This window comes from Eublepharis macularius, chromosome 1, assembly GCF_028583425.1.
Source record: "Eublepharis macularius isolate TG4126 chromosome 1, MPM_Emac_v1.0, whole genome shotgun sequence".
Taxonomy (NCBI): domain Eukaryota; kingdom Metazoa; phylum Chordata; class Lepidosauria; order Squamata; family Eublepharidae; genus Eublepharis; species Eublepharis macularius.
The window spans coordinates 10,007,032-10,028,346 of record NC_072790.1 but is presented as its reverse complement, the minus strand read 5'-3'; the positions used below and the strand labels follow the sequence as shown (position 1 = coordinate 10,028,346).

Below are 21,315 nucleotides of genomic sequence, written 5' to 3'. Positions count from 1 at the left end.
AAAAGAAACAACGTGGGAGGAAAGAGCAATGCTAGAAATGCAACAAGTTTCCAAAACAATATTGGAACAGAAGTTTTCTTGTTTCCTGAGCAGCTTTCCTCGTGCGGGCAAAAAACACTGGGTCATCCATTTGCTTCTACAAGCGTAAAAGGAAAATATTGCTTTAAAAGCTACGTGTGGGTAGATGCTCTGAGAGTCCAGGTCTGTTGAAACATTTCTCTTTGCATACTTCACTACACTGAAGATGCATCGTGTTAGGCTAATGTGTGATGGGTTTTACATGCATTCTTCACAATACCATTAGGATTTTTTAAAAAAAAATTAAAATTTTTTAAGTAAAGGTTGTACAAGCCAAATCATAATTATTGTTGACGTTATTTCTTTTGCCTGGTCGGACGACACAGGGCGTGAAAAATTGTCCATTTAAGGTTGTACTCTTTTGGATGTAAATATGAGCTTCAGCTGGTCAGATACTCTATTTCCATGTTGATCTTTCAGCATCCCAAGCCATGACTTGAATTTCCCTTTGATTTCCCGGATCTTGTGAAACACGTCTCTTGTTCTTCCTTTTTTTGTTGTTCTCTTCTGTTTTTTTGCATTGGTTATTATAATAGATTTCTTTGTCTCTGTATGGAAGTTGTTGAAAAGTTGCATTTAGAATTCTGACTCTATTTCTGTCACCTTTTGCTTTTGCTTCTCATCTGTCTTTAGCAAATTTTCCTCAGTCATCCATTTAGTCTTCTCCTTTCTTTTGACCACAGGAATATTCTTTGCACAGCCTTCCTTCATAATATCTCTGGTTTCAGTCCCTAGTTCTTCTGTTTCACGATCAATTAAACTTAGCATTACAAATCTGTTCCTTACATGGTCTTTACATTCTTCAGGAGTATTATTTAGATTGTATTTTCATGTTTCGTTTCAGCTTTATTCTAATTTTTGATATTAGCAACTCATGATCTTTATCACAGTCAGCTTCTGGTCTTGTTTTAGCAGGGAGAATAGAGCTTCTCCATCTTCTATTTGGTCCCTGTATTGGTTGCCTGAAGCATGTGTTAGCAATAAACAGGTTGTTGGCTTCACAAAATTCTGTGAGTCGCTCTCCTGCTTCATTTTGCGACCCTAGACCAAATTTTCCCCACAATGTTTGATTCTGCTTTGTCTCCTACTTTTGCGTTCCGGTCATCTTTGCTTATCAGCATATCTTGTTTAGGTGTGTGATCTGTTTCACAAGATCTGGGAAACCAAAGGGAAATTCAAGCCATATCTCGGGATGCTGAAAAAGCAACAAGGAAATATAGGATCTGATCAGGACAAAATAAAGGAAAGATGAAAACAATACACTGAACTGTACAGAAGAGATGGAAGGATGACAGATATTTTTGAAGAAGAGTCCTTTTGAAGAAGAACCAGAAATCTTAGAAAGTGAAGTAAAAGCTGCACTCAAAGCAATTGGGAGAAACAAAGGACCTGGAGTAGATGGAATACCAATAGAGCTATTTCAAGCCACAGAAATGGAGTCCATCAAAATCTTAACAAGCATCTGTCAACAAATATGGAAAACAAAACAGTCTACATTCCAATTCTAAAAAAAGAGGACGCCAAAGAGTGCAGCGACTATGGTGTTAATTTCTCAAGCAAGCAAAGTGATACTCAAAATTCGCAAAGACTTTTACCATATATGGAATAAGAAATGCCAGATACTCAAGCTGGATTTAGAAAAGAAGGAGGCACTAGAGATCACACTGCAAATCTACAATGGCTAATGGAACATACCAGGGAATTTCAGAAGAAAATCATTCTATGCTTTATAGATTACAGCAGAGCTTTTGACTGTATGGATCATGAAAAGCTATAGATAGTGGTTGAATCCACATTCACCCATTACCCGCATGTTTATCGGATATCTTCCGTTTGCCTCCAATCCGCGATTTTTTCCTCTTCGTTCACATTCAAGTCAAGTCAAGTTAGCCTTTATTGGCATATAGCAGCAATTCAAGTTATCCACTTACAAAAGGAAAGAACAATGTTAAAAGATTGCTGTATTACAAATACAAAAATACATTTAGAGCTTAACTCCGTGATATCCTTTGACGCAACTTCAAGGCAGAATGGAGAAACTCAGCCACCTTCTCGGTTACATCATGAAGGGAATCGTTCAACAGTCTATAGACTTTGAGCGAGTCAGAACAATCCATCATACTAGTTAAGACAGCTTTTAAGTATGTTTGACGTATACCAGCGTACAAATGACAGTGCAAAAGGACATGAGTAACTGACTCGACACATTTCTGTTCACATAAACAGCATCTAGCTGAATAGTCTATCCTGTTAAATCTGCCCTGTAGAATGGCCGAAGGCATAGCATTGCACCTGGCCAAAGAAAAAGCTCTACGAAGTTGGGGCACCTGCAGGGAGGATAAATATGGAGCCATCCTCCCTACAGTGAGGGGAACTTCAAAGCTCAGGGGAGAGCAGGTTTTAGTAGCCAAGCTATATAACTTCTGGCGCTCGATATCTAGCAACCTACTCTTAATTTGATGAAATGCCGCGTTTGATGTTAACATAGACAGTGAGTCCACAGATGTACCCATGCCTTCCATTTTTTCCATGATATACGCTGACCAGTTTGACACATTGGACTCTGAAAGCATTTGATATGTAAAGCTCCCAGGGTCAGAATTATAATGTAACTGTAGCCAATATTTAAATGTCATAAGCCATGCCCTCGTTTCCACTAAAATTAAGCCAGTTTCTAAGCAAATGACTGCATATGGAACACACTTCGGTAGGCCCAGGATTTTTCTCAGAAATTTAGATTGGACACGTTCAATGACCCGGTCAAAGGCCCTAATCCAAATCGGAATGCCATACAATAGTTGTGGAATCACTTTGGACTTAAAAATTTTGGAAGCAGCTGGTACAAATTGATTACCTCTGGTGAAAAAAAAAACGTGCTATAGCTGAAGTACTAATGTCAGCTGTCTTCACTGCAGACTTGCGGTGGGTGGACCAAGTCGCATTATATTGAAAATAGATACCTAGGTATTTGTAATATTTAACTTGTTCTATCTCCTTCCCATCCATGGCCCATTTATATGGTCTCCAAGTTTTAGAGAAGACTATGACTTTTGACTTGTCATAGTTCAGCTGAAGCTTGTTTTTAGCAAAGAAGTCGATACAGCGAGTCAGCAAGCGTCTTAAGCCAATTCTAGAGCAAGACATCAAAACTGTATCATCAGCGTATAGAAGCAGAGGCACATGGGTCACACCAAGTTTTGGGCTATGACAGTCAGCATCAGAGAGGTGTCCAGCAAGGTCACTGAGAAAAAGATTAAATAAAAAGGGAGCTAAAATACAACCTTGTTTGACACCCTTGTCAACAGGAATCTTTGGAGTCAGTGTGCCTGCTAATGAGCACTTAATCTGGCAGGTGTTTGAGGTATATAATTTCTTAATAAGCATAAGAAGTCTTTTGTCCATATTTAACTGCTCTAATTTGGTCCAAAGAAGATCCCTGTTAACTGAGTCAAATGCTCCCTTTAAGTCCAGAAAGGCCACGAATAATTTCAGATTAGTTCTCACAGTGTACTTATTAATTAGATGGGATAGGGTGATACAGTGGTCAAACGTGGTCTTCCCTTTACAGAAGCCCAGCTGTTCAGGGCCTAAAATACGCTTCTGTGTCATCCAGAAATTAAGCTTGGCCAATAAGTGCTTAGTGTATAGCTTGCCCATTATGGAGAGTAGGCTAATTGGCCTATAATTGGCAGGGTTAGTATGGTCGCCCTTTTTATATAATGGGACCACTATTGTGTTCAGCCACACCGTACGAATTATGCCTGTTCTGTCTACTATTGTAAACAGAGATGCAAGGGGGGCAGCCCACCAGTCCGGGTCTAATTTTAAAATTTCAGAGGGGATGGCATCAGGGCCAGGGGCCTTTCCCGATTTCAGTTGCAGGATTAATTCTTTGATTTCCTCTGGTGCCACTGGTGGCCAGTCAGGTAAATCAATTAAAGAAGACTCAGATGGATCAGCAGTACAAATTTGCTCTTGAGAGAATAATGATGAGAAATACTGGAACCAAACATAAGAGGAAATGGCAGACATAGAGGGATTGTCAGCACGAAATGCACTTGAGACTATAGCCCAAAATTTTTTTGAGTTCTTTAAGGTCGAGGCATAATATAGCTCGTCCCATTGAGTCTTAATGTATTCATACCTCTTTTTTTTGGTAAGCTGATGCAGTTGATTCTTAAGGTTAAAATATTCAGGCGGCAGAGTTGGGGCCTTTGAGTCACGATAATGACTATAGACACTACGTAACAGAGTTTTTACTTCCCTGCATTCTCTGTCAAACCATGAGTTTACAGGATTTACCTGTTTAATCATCCCCCTGTTCAGGGTTCCAGGTCTCACACATAAAGATTCAGATATATGAGATATTAGGGAGTTGTAGGCTGACACGGATACTATAGGATCAGTTGCACTTATTAGAGAAGACCTATACTCCAAAAGAGGACCTGATTTTAAAAGTTGCTGAGTTTCCCATTCTATGCAGCCATTCCAGAATATTCTAGGAAGTAAATCAGTCTCAGAAAGTTCTAGAACAGGATTACCAAGAGAGTTTGTGAAGGAGTTGACCTGAAGAGTCAAAATAAGAGGAAGATGGTCGCTAATAATAAAATCACCCAGGGTGAAGTCTTTAACATAAGGTTTCAGTGAGGGGGAGACCAAGACGTAGTCAATTACACTACAGCCCCTTCTTGAAACAAAAGTAAATTCTCCAGAATTTGGAAAGGTAGCTAGACCATTTAGCCAGATTCTATTATATTGTGTACAGAATTTGGCGAAATAAATAGCTGCGGAATTTAAGAGGCTGTCCTTGGAATATCTTGTATGGCAGAAAATAGGTGGGAGAGTGTCATCTTGGTTAATTCCAAAAACTTTGAAAAAAATTCTACAATCTTTGCCTACTCTTGCATTAAAATCACCCGCTAAAATAATCTCAGTAGAAGGAAATTTCCTTTCCAATTCCTCCATAAGTATGGCCAATCGTTCCCAATGTTGGGAAAGGGACAAATTTCCTAGAGATGAAGGTACATATATATTTACAACAATTAATGAAAATTTGTCAAAGACAAGCTTAATAACCTGCTCCATAGAGCTATCCTTCTGTAAAATAATAGGTTCTGAGTTTAGATGTAAAGAAACCAGTACAGAGAGACCAACTTGGAATCGACCTCTTGCATTAGTCCTAAAAGCTGGAAGGGAGTAAGACCTAAAGCCTTCCAGCTGAACTTGGCCTTGAGACCACGTTTCTTGAAGTAATATGACATCAAAACCCTTAAGGTAACTTATAAATTCAGCATCTTTGGCCTTGTTCCACCAGCCGGCCACATTCCAAGAGACAATTTTGATATCCGGGGCAGTAGAGAACTTTGATGGTGGTGGTGAATAAGGATTTGTGAGTAAATCTCTTTCAGATAGTTGTTCTAAGGAGCCATTGGTGTCATAGAATACACACCCGTTGTCCAAACCTCTTGATATATTCTTGATTAATTGGCATGTACTTGGCTAAACAATCTCTCCTTTGCTACTCAGAAGGGGACTCTTAGCCATTGCTGGTGGCATGTGGATTTCACTGCACATCACCATCTGTGAGTTCCCCTTGGGTTCTAATTGGGGTTTTGTAGGAGAGGTCAAATCAATCAGTGGGGAAGAGGAATTATGACAGGATCTGTCTGAGATGTTCCCATGAAGGCTTGTTGTTATAGCATCCAGTCTATTCACAATCGCTTCTTGTTCAGATCTGGGAAGATTAATAAAGGAGTTCAAGACTTCCTTATCCAAAGTTTCAATGTCCATGGAAAAGTCCTTGTTTAGTAGAACCGCCTTCTGAGGTGGACTCTTGTTCTCTTGTGGGTCTTCCAAACTATTATTCTTTGTTTCTGCGTCCACAGAGATTTCATAATTGCCTGAGGTTGGAACAATAACAGGTTGGCTAATCTGAGCCTCCATGCTCTCAACATATGAACGAGAGTTTCCGGTACAGTCAGGTTGGTCAGTCAGACCAGTCAGCTTGGTCTGCATCTCACTCAAGTCAGGGTCTTCTCCCTGACAGGGGGCAGCTTTCCCGTTTAAAGTTGACTCAGCCAATAGTGCTGCCATTCGTACATTTAGAAACGATCGCACTGGGAAGACCCCCTTTGACCACAGACGTTCTTTGGCTCTTAAAATCAAAGCTGGAATGTTCAAGGTTCTGAAGGTGAGTAGGATCTTTTGCGATTGTGACCTACTGTTGAGATGCTCAACCAACTCCAAGTCAATATCATGGTATTTTAACTGTAGGAGCTCTTTAAGATGCACTTTCACCAGGTATTTGGTCCCCCAGCTTATCCATCTCCCTCTATAAGGGCAGATTGTCAGGCACACCTTATTTGATTGGAGGGCCAGTTGTTGGATGTCCTTCTTGTGCATGGCCACACCCCCTGGGCCTGAATTCTCCCCCAAAGGCTTTAGAGTCTTACCACTAAGTGGGCGAGCCTGTTGCAGGCTTGCAGGACATTTCAATGGAGCATCCCCCCACTGAACCTGTTGCAGCTTATCTAGCCTCGTTGATAGCAGCTTTATTTCTGAGGTAAGGTCATGGACTTTCCCTGCCAAACTTTCCATATTCTTGAAGAGACGTTCAACTGTATTGGCAATTAAGTCAAGAAGGGAATATACAGCAGATGGAGATGCCTCTTCATTTGAAACGTTCAGCTGCTGGCTTTGCTGGCTTTGCTGTATCTTTAAGGACCCTGCCTCTATTGAGGGCTCAGCGTCTTCTACATTCCCCTTGTCAGGTGGACATATTGGGTCCCCATCTCCTTCAGGGGGAGCATGTCTTTCCAAAGGAGAGAAGCGGTTAGATGTTTCAATAGTAAATTCAGGATAAGCCAGCTCAAATTTGTTTCTTAGAGGGAAATAGTCTCCTATCTTCATCTGTTTGTTACTAGGCAAAAGGGGCGACTCCCCCGTATCTCTTGGCCGTTTGCCTGAAGCCATTAAGCCCAAGAATTCTTTGGAGCACTGAATAACACCCTTCAGATACAAGTGCTGTTTGGAATATCTCAGAAGGCCTTTAAAATCTGGCAGTCTGCAAAACTCCTAAACAGCTGACAATAAAATTCCGAGTCCACACACAGCAACCCTGCCAGCTATCCAGATTAGCTCCCAAGGACAAGCAGCCAGACTTATATACCCAGGAGACTCAATTAAAACAATAAAATAGAAAAAAATAGGTAAATACAGAGATAAAATCCACGGAGCTCCGGGTTACGCGTCTGGACTGGTCCTTCGTTCACATTCCTGCTTCCAATCCGTCTTTCTCGCGCGTCCCTCTGGTCACACGGCCGCTCAAAAACCGCTTTTTTGGGCGGGACCTTTTTCCTGCCCATTTTTTACTTTTTTTTTTTAGCGCACTTTTCCATTATTTCGATCTTGCCTTATAAAGAAACATCATTTAAGATAATGATGCCTCTCTTTCCCCCACTGACAGCACTGATGGCTCTCTCCCGTTTCTTTTTTGGAAATTTGGAAGCATGTGGGAAGCTTTCGTGGGCATTTCCTATGCAGGACAGTTCAGTGCCTGAATTTTACTGAAGTTTCACTTCCTTGGAGTGTCATTATTTCGATGTTTCGTAATTTCGATATTACAGTAATATAAAATAAAAAAAAACAGTTAAAAAGGAAGTTTCGCGAGTCCGTTCTGAGGATGGATACACCCCAAAATGATTTTTCAAATTACCAGATTTGATTCAGAAACAGCATAATCAATAAATCCAATGCTATGAAGTCAAAAACAGTCTTTTGCAGACTACGGAGCACTTGCAAGTTGAATCAGCCAATAGGAACTCTTGGAACGGCCAGAGAGACAGGAAGGGGGGTGGTTTTTAAAAAAAAACACGTAAATTGCGCATTGGCCCGTTCACGGCCACCATGAAACTCCCGTTGAAAACCTGTGACCACATATTCGGGAGAAATGCGAATGAAATGCGTCTGTTTAATGAGGTAATGTGACCGGCACTCGGGATTGCGTGGGGAATGCGGGGAACATGCGACTTAGAATGAGTCATGTGGATTCGACCAGTGTTAAAAGAAATGGGAGTGCCGCAACATCTGATTGTTTTGATGTGCTACCTGTACTATGGCTATTGTCAGGACAGAATATGGGGAAACAGAATTGGCAAGGGTGTTAACCAAGAATGCGTATTATCTCCCTACCTGTTTAACCTCTATGCAGAGCATATCATAAAGAAAGCTGGATTAGATCTAGAAGAAGGTGGAATGAAAATTGGTGGAAGGAACATTGAGATATGCAGATGACACCACATTACTGGCAGAACATAGTGAAGACTTGAAACAGCTACTGATGAAGGTTAAAGGGGAAAGCGCCAAAGCAGGATTATAGCTGAACATCAAGAAGACAAAAGCAATGACTACTGCAGATTTACACTGTTTCAAAGTTGACAATGAGGAAATTGAAATTGTTCAAGCTTTTCTATTCCTTGGCCCAATCATCAACCAAACAGGAAACTGCAGTGAGGAAATCGGAAGAAGACTGAGACTTGGAAGAGCAGCTGTGAGGGAGCTAGATAAGATCCTTAAAGATAAAGATGTCTCTCTGGGAACCAAGATCAAAATAATCCAAACTATGGTATTCCCCATTACTATGAATGGATGTGAAAGTTGGACAATGAAAAAAGCTGACAGGAAGAAAATTTATTCATTTGAAATGAACGCTGGAGAAGAGTTTTGTGGATACTATGAACAGCTAAAAAGACAAATAAGTGGGTTTTAGATCAAATCAAGTCTGAATTCTCCCTAGAAGCTAAAATGACAAAACTGAGGCTATTGTACTTTGGTCTCATCATGAGAAGACAAGATTCTCTGGAAAAGTCAATAATGCTAAGGAAAGTGGAAGGCAGTAGGAAAAGAGGAGTACCTAAAACAAGATGGCATGATACAATAAACGAAGTCATGTCTTCCGGTTTGCACGATCTGAGCAGGTTTCTTAATAATAGGGCGTTTTGGAGGTCTTTCATTCATAGGGTCACCATAGGTCAAAGGCGATTTGACAGCACATCGCGCACACATGAGTTAAAGCTGCCTGCAGGGCTTTCCTTCACAGACAGCAAGTTTCGCAGCTCCCCAATTCTTCTGTGGCTCAGACAATACACCAGAACAGAATTCCTCCTCCCCTTCACTTCTGCTTCCTTGCCTCTGCTGTTCAACTGGCATGCCGCTGTTGCTGTTTTTGGTTCTGAGATGATGTATTTTGTTTCTGATTGTGTTGTCACAGTTTAAGAGTATCCAAGAACTAAAAAAAGCAAGCAAAAATTAATTAAATATGTAACTGAAACATCAGGAAATTCAGGAGAGTTGTAGTAGACTACAGAATTTATTGCTGATACTTTAAGATTCCTTCCTGCCTTTTGGATAATTGTGTGACAAGTCCTAATTTTCACAGCGAGTGTGATGAGTTTTGTGTAATTCCTCAGAGAGCTGGATTGGATTTGCATAGATGCTTAATACTTTCATCATGTTAAAGAGCACTTCAGTCATTACCCACAAATGCTGATAATTTCTACTTCATATTGGCAGTGAAGTTTTTCCCCCACTTTCCCCAGGCTCAATAACAATCTTGTTTTTCCTCAATGCATTATTGCTTTTTCCTAGTTAGTAAGGATATTCAAGGGGCCGTACAAAATATTAAAACAATATAAAATAAAACTGCATTAACAATAAAAACAGCAGCAATAATAAGTAATGCTAGGATCATAAACTTCCTACCCACACACACACACAGCTCTTTAGCTTCCGGGCTGGATCGACTTTGTCTCACGCCTCAAAGATGGCACGAAGTGAACAGCCCTCAGAAGGGAGTTCCTCAAGTGAGCCACAGCGACAGAGAAGTCTCTTCCTCGGGAGGACTTCTGATGACCTTCCCAAAGGCAGGCAGCCAGCGAAAGGCCTCCAGGGTTGATTGCCCCTGGGGTGATACAGGAGAATGCAGATCCTTCTGGTGCTGTGTCTGATTTTCAAGCCCTGTTCTCTGAAATACTGTTGGAAAAAAGGTAACTTATCCTTACCCAAGGAAATAAAAAATCCAGGCACAGTTCAGGCAAACCGGTCACTTCGAAGTCCCAGCACTTTCACTCTTCTGTTGAGATTGTGCAATTCAAAAGCATCTACTTTTGAGTGAGTCAGGAGGATCTCCTCTTTTCTCGCTGCTTTCTCTCCTTCCCACCCACCTCCCAGAGTAGCTTTAGCTTTAGCTTTCTCTCCTGCTCTCTCCCTGCATCCTCTACCTGGGAAAACTCTGTGCAGTGCCAGCTGCTGGTCCAGTCGAGGACCAGTTGCATGGAGAACTCACAATGACTCTGGCCTCTACACTACACTGGCTTTTGCGAGGTGGGGGCACTGTTGAACCGTAGCAAGCTGCTGGGCCTCAGTAAATCATACAAGTCAAGTGGTATTTTGCATTAGTTGCTCCTATGCCTTGCCCCATGCTACCAACCTACCCACCTACCCACCTACCTACCTACCTACCTACCTACCTTTTCCAGTCCTGCCTCAAAGGCCAAAACAGCCCTGCCACTGTGCCCTTTAGTGATGGAAGCCAAGATTGGCAATACTGTTCTGGTTGCCTAGCAACAGCCACTGAGAGCACTTGTTTCTTTAAAGCTACAGGTATTGTATCTTATTTTGTGAATTTTAACCTCCCCTCCCCAATGTATCTCTTTTTAGATTTCAGATTTTTCTATACACCTGTTTTCTTTTTTCAGGCTTGAAGAAATATCTGTCTTGTCTGTTCATTGCTCCATTCTCTGGATTTAAGTCCAGATGGGACCAAATTGAGAATTATATATATTGATGCTTAAAACATTGCATCCACAGTCCTAATACAGAATAGATTTTTATGGGCTCAAGCGCACTTAATTCTTTGTTGGAAGATGGCATTAACTGAAGTCTTTCTATCTGTTGCTCTGATATGGCCATCATTTCCCTAGAATTTATCTGAGGGGCTGAGTTTCAGTGTTGCCTAGGAAAGAGGAGAAAAGTGACAAAGCTAATCAACTAAATATATAATATACAAAACATACATATTCTTTCTAACTAAGGAAATAATTTATTGTGTATACTGCATTGTCTGTTCTGTATGTGCCTGTGCCAAGTGGATGTACATTTATTTTGAAAAAAGTGAACAAAAAAATCACATTTGTTTCAAAACTAATTGAAATCAAAAGAAATGCAAGATCTCAGCTTAATAGGGGAAAATACTAGAAATGAAAGATTGGTTTTTATTGATTGCTTCCTATGTGTCATTTTTATAATTCTTTCTCCTTTCCTTTGAGCACCCTTACAAGCAGGGCTCATTTCAAGGGGGAATGCACAGGAACGCAGTTCCGGCAGTTCCTCAAAAAGGTCACATGTCAGGTTGCCCCGCCCACCTGACTCTCGGCCATTTTGGGCCTGTTTCGTCCTGCATTGGGGCTGAAACAGCCCAGATCGGGCCTCTGACGGATGGCGGATCACTCTCCCTCTCAGCAGCGGCCCGATCCTGACCATTTGGGCCCCTTTTCGGCCATTTTCAGCCCCATTTTGCCATTTGGGGCCCAATTTCAGCCCTGAATGGCCAGGATTGGGTCCAAAGCAGCCAGGATAGGTGATGTCAGGGGATGTGGCATATGCAAATCAGTTATGCCAATGACACATTTCCGGTGATGTCAAGGGGCGTGGCACATGCTAATAAGTTATGCTAATGTGTCACGCTAATGGGTTCCTCCAGCTCTTTTTCTACGAAATGACCCCTGCTTACAAGCCATACAATATTCTGATTGCTTCCAGCTTATGCAAGATCCCGTTGGCGGTGCAAATGTCTCCCTGCGCTTCGTGGCCATTGAATGACGAGCCTTATAGATGCAAAGGCGCCCATTTTTAAATATTCATTATAGGCAATTTTTTGCCTATAAAACTGGTACCCCATTTCCAATCTTTCTGAGATGTGGCAAGGTGCCTCTCTTGGGTGAGTGGCACCTTGCCCATGAATCTCATCGAAAGGAAAACAAAGATGTTGCAGCCAGATACGTGCTTGGATTTAATTGCCTAAAAAGCTGGGCAGTTTTCTCCGATTTGTCTGAAATTAGGTAAGTGTAAACGTTTGGGTGACAGCTCAAATACCTGGAAATTTTATCCAGATTGCTGACATAAATGTATTTCTGATTAAGATCAATGGAAAATGAAAAGAATTGAATGCAAATATGGATGAAACAAAAAATGTTGGAACCATTTTTTTTTAAAACACACACACACACACATTGCACACATCTAAGTTCATTCATTTTTAGGGCCACTGTTTTGTTTATGCTGACTTAAAAACCTTTAGAATACATCTCTAGGCATGGCATTACCGTATGAATGGAAACAGCGTGGATGGGAAAGGACGGTACAGTTTCTCTTCACATTGACTGAAGATTTGTATGCTGAAGCGGGTGGTCACTTATTACTCATAGTTCTGTTAGTAGCTTGTGCTGCCATCCTTACCTGTCTACCAGTTTCCCTTTTTCCCTGCAGTATTTGGGCTGAAAAATACTTTTGATGTTTTTAAATTATACATAAAGTTTCAAATGTAAATACCAATAAACTGACTATAGAAATTGAAATAGAGATAAGTATTCTTGGCTTCTGGGATGTACCAATTAACTTTACGCCTTTACCTGATGGGAAAACTAAATATTTCGCCCCCCCCCCCTTTAGTATTTCCAAGTCACTATGCTTTACTCTTTAAGATTAGTATAGTATTCTTCCTTAAATGAATTAAGATATATAAACTTGCCACATTCTCAACTTTATGTTGTCTGGTATTGGTGTAAGTGATGTTGGGCATGGAGGTTGCTTTGGGAACTAGCTGTGTACAGTCCACTCATTATGACTAATGCCTCAAGCTGTGAAGTACTCTGAGAAGAGTCTCCCCTGATCCTCACTCACCTTCGCTGCAGGCAGCCGGGCTTAATACAGGCTGTGATGTCTGAACGGCATAAACTGAGAAGAAAGCCCGGGACTCTTCCCCACTGGCTCCTGTTTGGGAGGGAATTGCTCGAGAACTCTGTGTACTAGAACAGCACAGTGCTGGAATGCGGCTATATTTTGTGCAGCTATGGCTTATAAATAACAATAACAATAATAACACTCGATTTATATACTGCCCTTCAGGGCAACTTAATGCCCACTCAGAGCGGTTTACAAAGTATGTCATTATTATCCCCACAACAATAATCACCCTGTGAGGTGGGTGAGGCTGAGAGAGCTCTGAGAAGCTGTGACGGCCCCAAGGTCACCCAGCTGGCTTCAAGTGGAGGAGGGGGGGAATCAAAGCCGGTTCTCCAGATTAGCGTCCCACACTCTTAACCACTACACCAAACATTGCTAATTGAAATTTCTTTAGATGAAGAGTGGTTGACCTTTTTAAGCCTCCCTGAGAAAGCCCACCTTTAAAAAGCCCTGTATCAAAGGCCAGTTGTGGTAACTGTGGGTTGTGTATGAGAACATTTTCTTCGTTAGCTCTGAAAGGCGGAGCCCAGATACTAAAACCAGGATCTGTAACTCAGTCTTGGCCATCTAACGTTTTGGCCACTTTTACTTGACTCTGAGCAATCCACCTTCTCAGTTTCTTTGCTGTTTGTTTTACTCCCCCCACCCGCCACCCCACCATTGTGTGTGATGAAAACTCCTACCAGATAATAACTTGCCCTTGAAAAGCATGCCACATATCTGATAAACTCTTAAGCACACAACATCTGTGTGTGTTGGGGATGGAAATCACATGTCAGAGAAAACTGCAGCTAAAGATACCTCTGAAACAACAGTAAGATTACAAGTTAACCGCTTTGTGGATGTGGCATGCTATTGGCAAGCTAAACTCAACCCCTCCCCAACCAATATTTCATAAAAAGCAGTACCTGAATATGTGCTGAGTGGCTGAATGGCACTTCAGTGTAAATGCGGCACCTGCCATAGACTGATGGCGAAACGAATGCTGCAGCATCCATCGGCATTGCAGTGGAGGCTGCTGTCGTTTCCGAATGGTGTGCACTAAGGAAACGAACACTTCACTGCTTGCAAAGGCACTAGAATTTGAATAAAAGTAATGGCTCATTTCCTCAAGGAAGCATGTACACACACACACATCTGGTTCACGACTAGCAGTTTTGATAGTGTCTTCTTTCCATAGGATAATGATGTGATAAATACTATGGTGAAGTTTTGTTTGGCTGAAAACCATGCTGGGTCTCTTGTTTCAAGTTTGACTGAAATCACCTGAAGTATTCTCGGCATCAGTCAAGGGCATGTCATTAAAGTGTAGACCCACAGGGACCCCTGTCCTGCACAGAGGTAGGGGAGCAGTTAGGTTGGTCTGCCCTGAGAAGATGACGGATCCAGAGTTTTCCCTGATGCTCCTTGGAGAGTTCCCACACGACATGATGGCCATTCTGTTAAAGATTTGATTTTGATACAGTTTCTCCAGGGCGCCGTCTCTTGATCTCTACAACTTGATCAACTCCCAGGAATCCTTGGAAGTTTAACCATGCTGGCTTAAGCCACTTGCCTACCCCAAGCTGACTGCCCTCATATGCTGCCCTGGCAAGGTAGAATTGCCAAATGGTTTCGACCAAAACACTAGCCACACGTGATCAAAATTTGTCGACCATGCAGGGACTACGTGGCTTGACAAAGTAGCCCACCAAATGGAGGCAGAGAAAGAGGCAGGTGCGGCATTGATGCCGAGGAGCTCCGCCCTGCCCTTGCCAGCACTGCTCAGATCAGAGGCCTCAAGGGGGTGGGGGGAGCCTTCTCCCGGCACATCCAGTGAAATTGGTCTCCAGTGCGGGCAACAGGAGCACGGCTGCGTTTCCCCTTTGCTCTCAGCCATTTAATGGGCCTGTGTGCTGCTTTTGGTGCCAGGGAGACATTTGATGAACTGCTGCCAGTTATATTTCTCACGGGCGGCTTCCACTTTTTGCTTCTGAGATCCTGTTTGGTGTAGTGGGTAAGAGCGGCAAGACTCTAATCTGGAGAGGCAGGTTTGATTCCCCACTCCTCCACCTGAAGCCAGCTGTGTGACCTTGGGCTAGTCACAGCTCCCTGGAGCTCTCTCAGCCCCACCCACCTCACAGGGTGTTTTGTTGTGGGGATAATGATGACATACCTTGTAAACCGTTCTGAGTGGGCGTTAAGTTATCCTGAAGGGCGGCATATAAATCAAATGTTGTTGTTGTTGTTCCCAGCACAAGACCTGATCACAGCTACATCCTGAGCCCACTGAGGTCAGCAGAGCATTTGCACGAGATGCTGACAACCACCAACTTTTGATACTTTAGTATTTCGCTGTTGAGACCTTGCTTAATTTAATTATGTACATCAATTGAAAATTCAGTGTTTTTTCACTTAAATGCAGTTCCTCCTTCCCCCCGCCCCTCCACGCCACCGAGCAGACACTGTCCTGTTGCCTATGCCGATGCGGACATGCTGCCCTCAATGAAGGGGCTACATGGACTATTTCGCCTGCAGACGAAAGAGGAGCATTCCTCTGTATCCTGACATGCCTGCTGAAGATTGTCAGCCTGGCGTGGAAGAAATCGGACGTCTGCCAGGGGCCCTCGGATAAGCTTTATTACCTGCCTGAGGATAAAACAGAGAACTGAAGATTTCCCCTAAGGGCCAGCCCCATGAACTGTGCAGCAAATTACACCTACTTTTTCTGTCAGAAACTCCTGTAATACATATCTGACAGAGTGGAAACGTAGTCTGTTCTTTATCACTACGTTTTGAGGAGCTCCATCCCCCAGGCTTTCCCACACAATCTTGTAACTGAACACAGTGCCCGAAGAATATCTGGAAAGGCAGCGCCTGTGTCCCTGGAGCTTAGAGCCAGTTCTGACAGCCCGTCAGGCAGATAATCTGCACCAATAGCTGCTTGTGTGATTTTCTTGCAAGTAGACCGTGATGCTGGTGAGGCAAAAAGCTTCTCTGTGCTATGGCATGGGCTCAGCATCACATTTTAAATGGTGCTGCAACCTTGCGCAAAGCACCCATCTGTGCTTAGTTAGCATGCCAGCACATCTGCACAGGCCATTGATCTCTGGTGTGAAAGTAAGCACATAGGAGGATGCACGGTTTAAATAAGATGCTGTGCTCGTGCAAAGTCTCACGGGCAACTTGTTTTGTCAGCGTTGTGTTTAAATGACAACTAGCTGCACAGTCTTGCAAGGGAGATTACAAGGCAAGATTGCAGCGCTTGAAGTCACCAACCAATTCAGGGAATGACACCCCAGGACTGGAAAAGGATGCAGGGTTCTTGTCGGATGACAGGTGCTGATTTTCTGAATTTCCCTCCTGCATGCTTATCTCCTAGCTCTAATCAAGCTGATGATGTTTTGCACGGTATCGCTGCATCTGCAGCTGAACCTTCTTTGAAATACCCCTCCAACCTTCTGTCATGGATATAAGAGCTGATGGATCTTCATTCTAATTTTATCTGAAAAAATGAGCTTTTGGCTCACAAAAGCTTATACCCCGGAAACAATTTTTGGTCTTTAAGGTGCCAGTGGACCCAAATTTAGTGCAATGCTAAGTAGTGATACATCCTTCTAAACCCAATTGACTTGATCTGAGTCTTTGTGGGGAGAAATCACTACCTATTTTCCTATACAAATACCAACGCTGTATTATTAATTGTGTATCCCAGCGTTGATGCACATTAATCAACAAGTGAAATACGCTGGGATACGCAATTAACATCCAGCCAGGGCCAAGACCTGACGTCCCCTCCCTGGTTAGAGAAAGTGCACCTAAGCACATGTTTACTTTGCCCATTCAAATAAATTCTGAATTTAATCTGCATTGGACTCTTTATTCCCCTTGGTTTGGCACGTACTATGACAAACTGTTACTGCGTTACACTCTTCACTAACCATGAAGGTTGTACTGCTTTTTGCTGTTTACTTTATACAAAGGACAGGACTCTTGTCATACTTATAGGTATAATGAAATCAATAAAGATCAGCAGTTTGATATTTCATATTTGCTATAGAAAGGGCAATTTTTTGTGTGCACGCAACACTGAGCATTTGTTGCTGCATCTAATGAAGGCTGCTGCATTTTCTGGAAGTGAAATCTTCTGCAGATTCTTCGGTAGATTTTCTTTTCTTTGGTTACCTTCACCATGAGAGCTGCTGTAGCTATTTTCTGTACAAGAAGAAAAATGATTCCCTGTAAGCTTACAAGGAACCCCGCCCCCCTCACCTCCTGCAACCCTGCCCTCGCTCCCTCGGCCAGTGGGGGGAGGCATAGGGGGAGACACTCAAATGCACACTCCCAGGCTCTGCCATTTTCCGGCTTGTCGGAGCCGTGGGGTTCACAGAGGCCCAGTTCAGTAAAAATTGCCTCCAAAGGGTCGATGGTGGAGTGTGCCATTCTTTGCATGAATCTAAGGTTGCGCAGTAGCAACATAATGTGACTCACCACTGTCTGCGTGTATCATTACTGTCAATTAAATAGGTTTGAGAAAATGTAGACCTTGCATGCTGTAGTGGTTGAAGCATGGGGCCAGGCCGCCGGAGGCCCAGGGTCAAATCCTTGCTGACCATGAATTTTACTGGATGGCCTTGGGCCAGTCATTCTTTCTGTAGCTGGCCTGCCTCACAGATTCGTTGTGAGACTAAAATAGAGAAGGGGAGAACCAAGTACGCCATCCCGAGCTCCTGGGAGGAAGAGTCGGCTAAAAAGGTACCAACTGAAAGTCTCCCTGTGAGTTTTGTAAAAAATAAAGTGTTCACTTGTGATAGCTTCCAGGTAGCATTTGTGTACATTGTTTGAGGGGAGTTTGCTGATACAACTTTTTTGATGACAGATCAGATTCATCACTACTGGAAAATTGCAAGCATAGTATCATTGTTCAAATCAGCATGTAAGATACAGTGAGCAATTAATCACCGTTCAAATTTCATATTCCATAATGTCAGCTACCTTTGCCCTTGAGAACTGGCATTTAATGAATGAGATATGTGTGATTTTAACTTCAGGGACTGAACTAATAATTTTAGGGCAAAAACAAAAACACAGCTCATTCCAATCTGTGTTGGCTACACAGTGGCTTTCTGTTCGTTATGTGTACATGTATATATAACATATTAAAATGAAATGAGGTATCATAGTTATTTGACACAATACAAGATGTTTTTATCCACAATAGGAGAAGAATGTAAACCTTTTAAGATCTCAGCAAAGAATGTTTTTCTGGGCTGTGTATAAGACCTGGAAACTCACACAAGTGCGATAATATCCAGCATACAGCAATGATAACATCATAGAATTGCCAGGTTCCCTCAGAGCCAAGCTACAAGTGACGCCTGACACAGGTTGGACACTAGTCGGCTTCCCTCAAGTTTTGATGGGAAATGTAGGCATCCTGGTCTTGCAGCTGTAATGGAGAGCCAAGCTGAAAAACCAGGACGCCCACATTTCCCATCAAAACTTGAGGGAAGCTGACAAGTGTCCAGCCTGTGTCAGGCATCACTTGTAGCTTGGCTCTGAGTCTCCCAGCAGGAGGGGAGTAGACCTGGGCCTGGCCTCTTTTTTCCCCTTCTGTGTTACTAACTTGTGTGCGCTTTGCGTGCACAGTCCTGTGGCTGCGCGGTGACATCAGTTCTGGTGGCACCACCACGCAGGTGCAGGGTGCATGCCCACTTGACAGCAGGCCGGTTTGGGCCTCAAACGAACCCAACTTGGCCCGTTTGGGGCCCAGATTGGCCCATGGTGAAGCACGGGAGTGTTCCCGGGGTGGCGCAATGATGTCAGTGACGTCACACCGCCCGGGGAGTGAGCCAGGAGGCTCGTTCCTGTGCCTTCCTTATCTGCTGGTCACGTAAGTGGAGGCAGGGGGGGGCAGAGGGTGAAAGCGGGAGATCCCGAGTGTCTTCCGACAGAGAGTTCCACCAGGTCGAGGCCAGGACAGAAAATGCCCGGGCCCTGGTGTCAGGTCTTGCCAGGTACTTTCCCAGTCACTTCACTGCATCACTCCAGTGTTTGAGTTAAAGATGATTTTATTAAGGAAAGATACCAGTTTCAAGATGCTGCAACAGGGTCATTGTCCGGAATGCCTAAAGGCAGGAAAGTCAGTTCAGTTATAGGTCAGTGTCCCCTCCCCCAGGAGGGAGAAAGCCAGTTAGGAGTTTAGGCGCGGCTTCGCTTGGGAAGAAGGCGGGGGGGGGGGGGAGGAGAGGAGCACTACTGAGTCTGTGCAGGAGCTTCAAGGTCTCCGTCCCAGGAACCAGTAATCAAAATACTTCACCTGAAAGAGAAACGGTTCACACAGCTCTCTGCACTCCCTCAGGGGTACTGAAGCCAAACACGTATGAGGCAGAAAGCATGAAACATGGCAGATTGGCTGGGGCTTCTCTGACACCTGGTCGAGGCCAGCTGAGCCTCCCTGGGGCCAGGGACCACCAGTAGGTGTTTACTTGCAGATCTGAGAGCTCTCCGCGGTACATACGGGGAGTGGCGGTCCCTCAGGTATGCTGGTCCCAGTCTGTTTAGGGCTTTATAGGTCAGAACCAGAACCTTGAACCTGATCCAGAACTCCACGGGGAGCCAATGCAGCTACTGCAGAGTTGGAGTCACATGTGCCCTGAAAGAAATTCCTGTCAGGAAACGAACAGCTGCATTTTGGACCCTCTGCAGTTTCTGGGTCAGACCCAAGGGAAGAGGTTTGGAGTTGTTCAAAAGCATACTTCATGGACAGGGTCTCAGCGCAGTAGTACGTCCAGCAGCTTGCTTTAAAAGCAATTCTGTGAAACAAATCTTGAAATTCCAGCAGGAATAGCCCTTTGGGAACACTTTATCTGCTATGATTTTTGCAAATAACTGTTTCTAGTTTTCCCAGACGGTGTGCTCTTGGGGCTCATTTTTCCCTTAGTGTAGCAAACTACAAGCTGATTTCTTCAAATTGCGCTGATAACTCAGTATAGACGCTGAAGCTGAACATTCACATCTTCCTCTGTGCAGAAAAGCATCGGCAATATTGGCAGGTAATATTGTGTCTTCTGTTACAAGCCAACTTTAATTTTTGTACAGCACATTGTCTCCATTCAGTAATTGCCAACGGCATTGTAGTTGACTTCTAAGATAATTTTCATTTCAAACACAGATTGTAATAATTCAGCTGCATTTCTCACATACCAACTGAAATAAAATTGTTTAGAAAAGGTCAGTTAATTGAAATATCTCTGTACTTTGAGAAAATTATAGTCATTTACATGAGTTGTTGCTGCTCTATGTCAGAAGCTTCTAATTGAGCTAATTTTAATTTTGACAATTAAAAATACTAAAAAAAATGCAGTCCCTTCAAAGTCTAAAATTGGAGGAGAAACATACGAGGAGTGGTGTAAGAAAAGACAGTGGAAACGGCAGAGGGTAACAGAGATTATTAGCAACAGCAGACGGGTGCATAATTAATTTCTTTACAGTCAAAGGTAAAATGAGTTACAGTCTAATATGAATTGTTAATTAAATAATTAAGATGACAAGGATTAATATTAGGATTCCCATCCAGTCCCCAACCTGTGACTTCTATGAAGAAGTTGTTTGTTTATGTTTATGTTGTATTCGATTTATATCCCGCCCTCCCCACGAATGGGCTGAAATTTTAACTAGCTGAAATTTTAACTAGTCCTGGAGCAACTCTCCCTGTCTTCGTTCACAGTTTGGCCATGAATTGCCAGCTGCTCCTTGTTGTCTTTGGCTGAATGTTTCCGAGTGTTCTGTAGTTTGGTTTCACGCTTTTCTGTGGCTCTCTCTGGCCCTTCTCCATCGTTTGTCTGCCCAGTCAGTCTGACAGGAAAAGGTCCTTCCCTTGCCTGTCTCAAGCCTGCTGGGATTTGGGAGGAGAGGGAGGAGTTACACAGCTTGTGTCGCCGGCATTTCATTTTTGCCCGTTTTGCCCACTTGACGCCCAAAATTAAGCACGTTTGCATCACTTCAGCGTTCCAAATTGTATTGCCGATAGTTTCTGACTTCTCACCGTGTCACGTGGAAACTGGATTTGGATCCTTGTGCTCTGAGCATGTGCCAACACGTTAAACACAGCTGGCAAAAAAGTTGCCAGCTACATAGGTGCGCACGTACCCGGTGTGTACAGAACGTAAATTGTCCCTAAAATTGACTTTCCTACCAGCAGACTTGAAAAGAGCAAATGTTATACTGATTTGTAAA

At 43.1% G+C, this 21,315-nt stretch overlaps 1 protein-coding gene across 3 annotated transcripts in view; it reads left to right on the top strand.

Moving 5' to 3' along the window:
* Positions 1-21,315, top strand: part of MACROD2 (mono-ADP ribosylhydrolase 2) — a 1,366,388-nt gene that overhangs the window by 241,375 nt on the left and 1,103,698 nt on the right. The window lies entirely within an intron of this gene.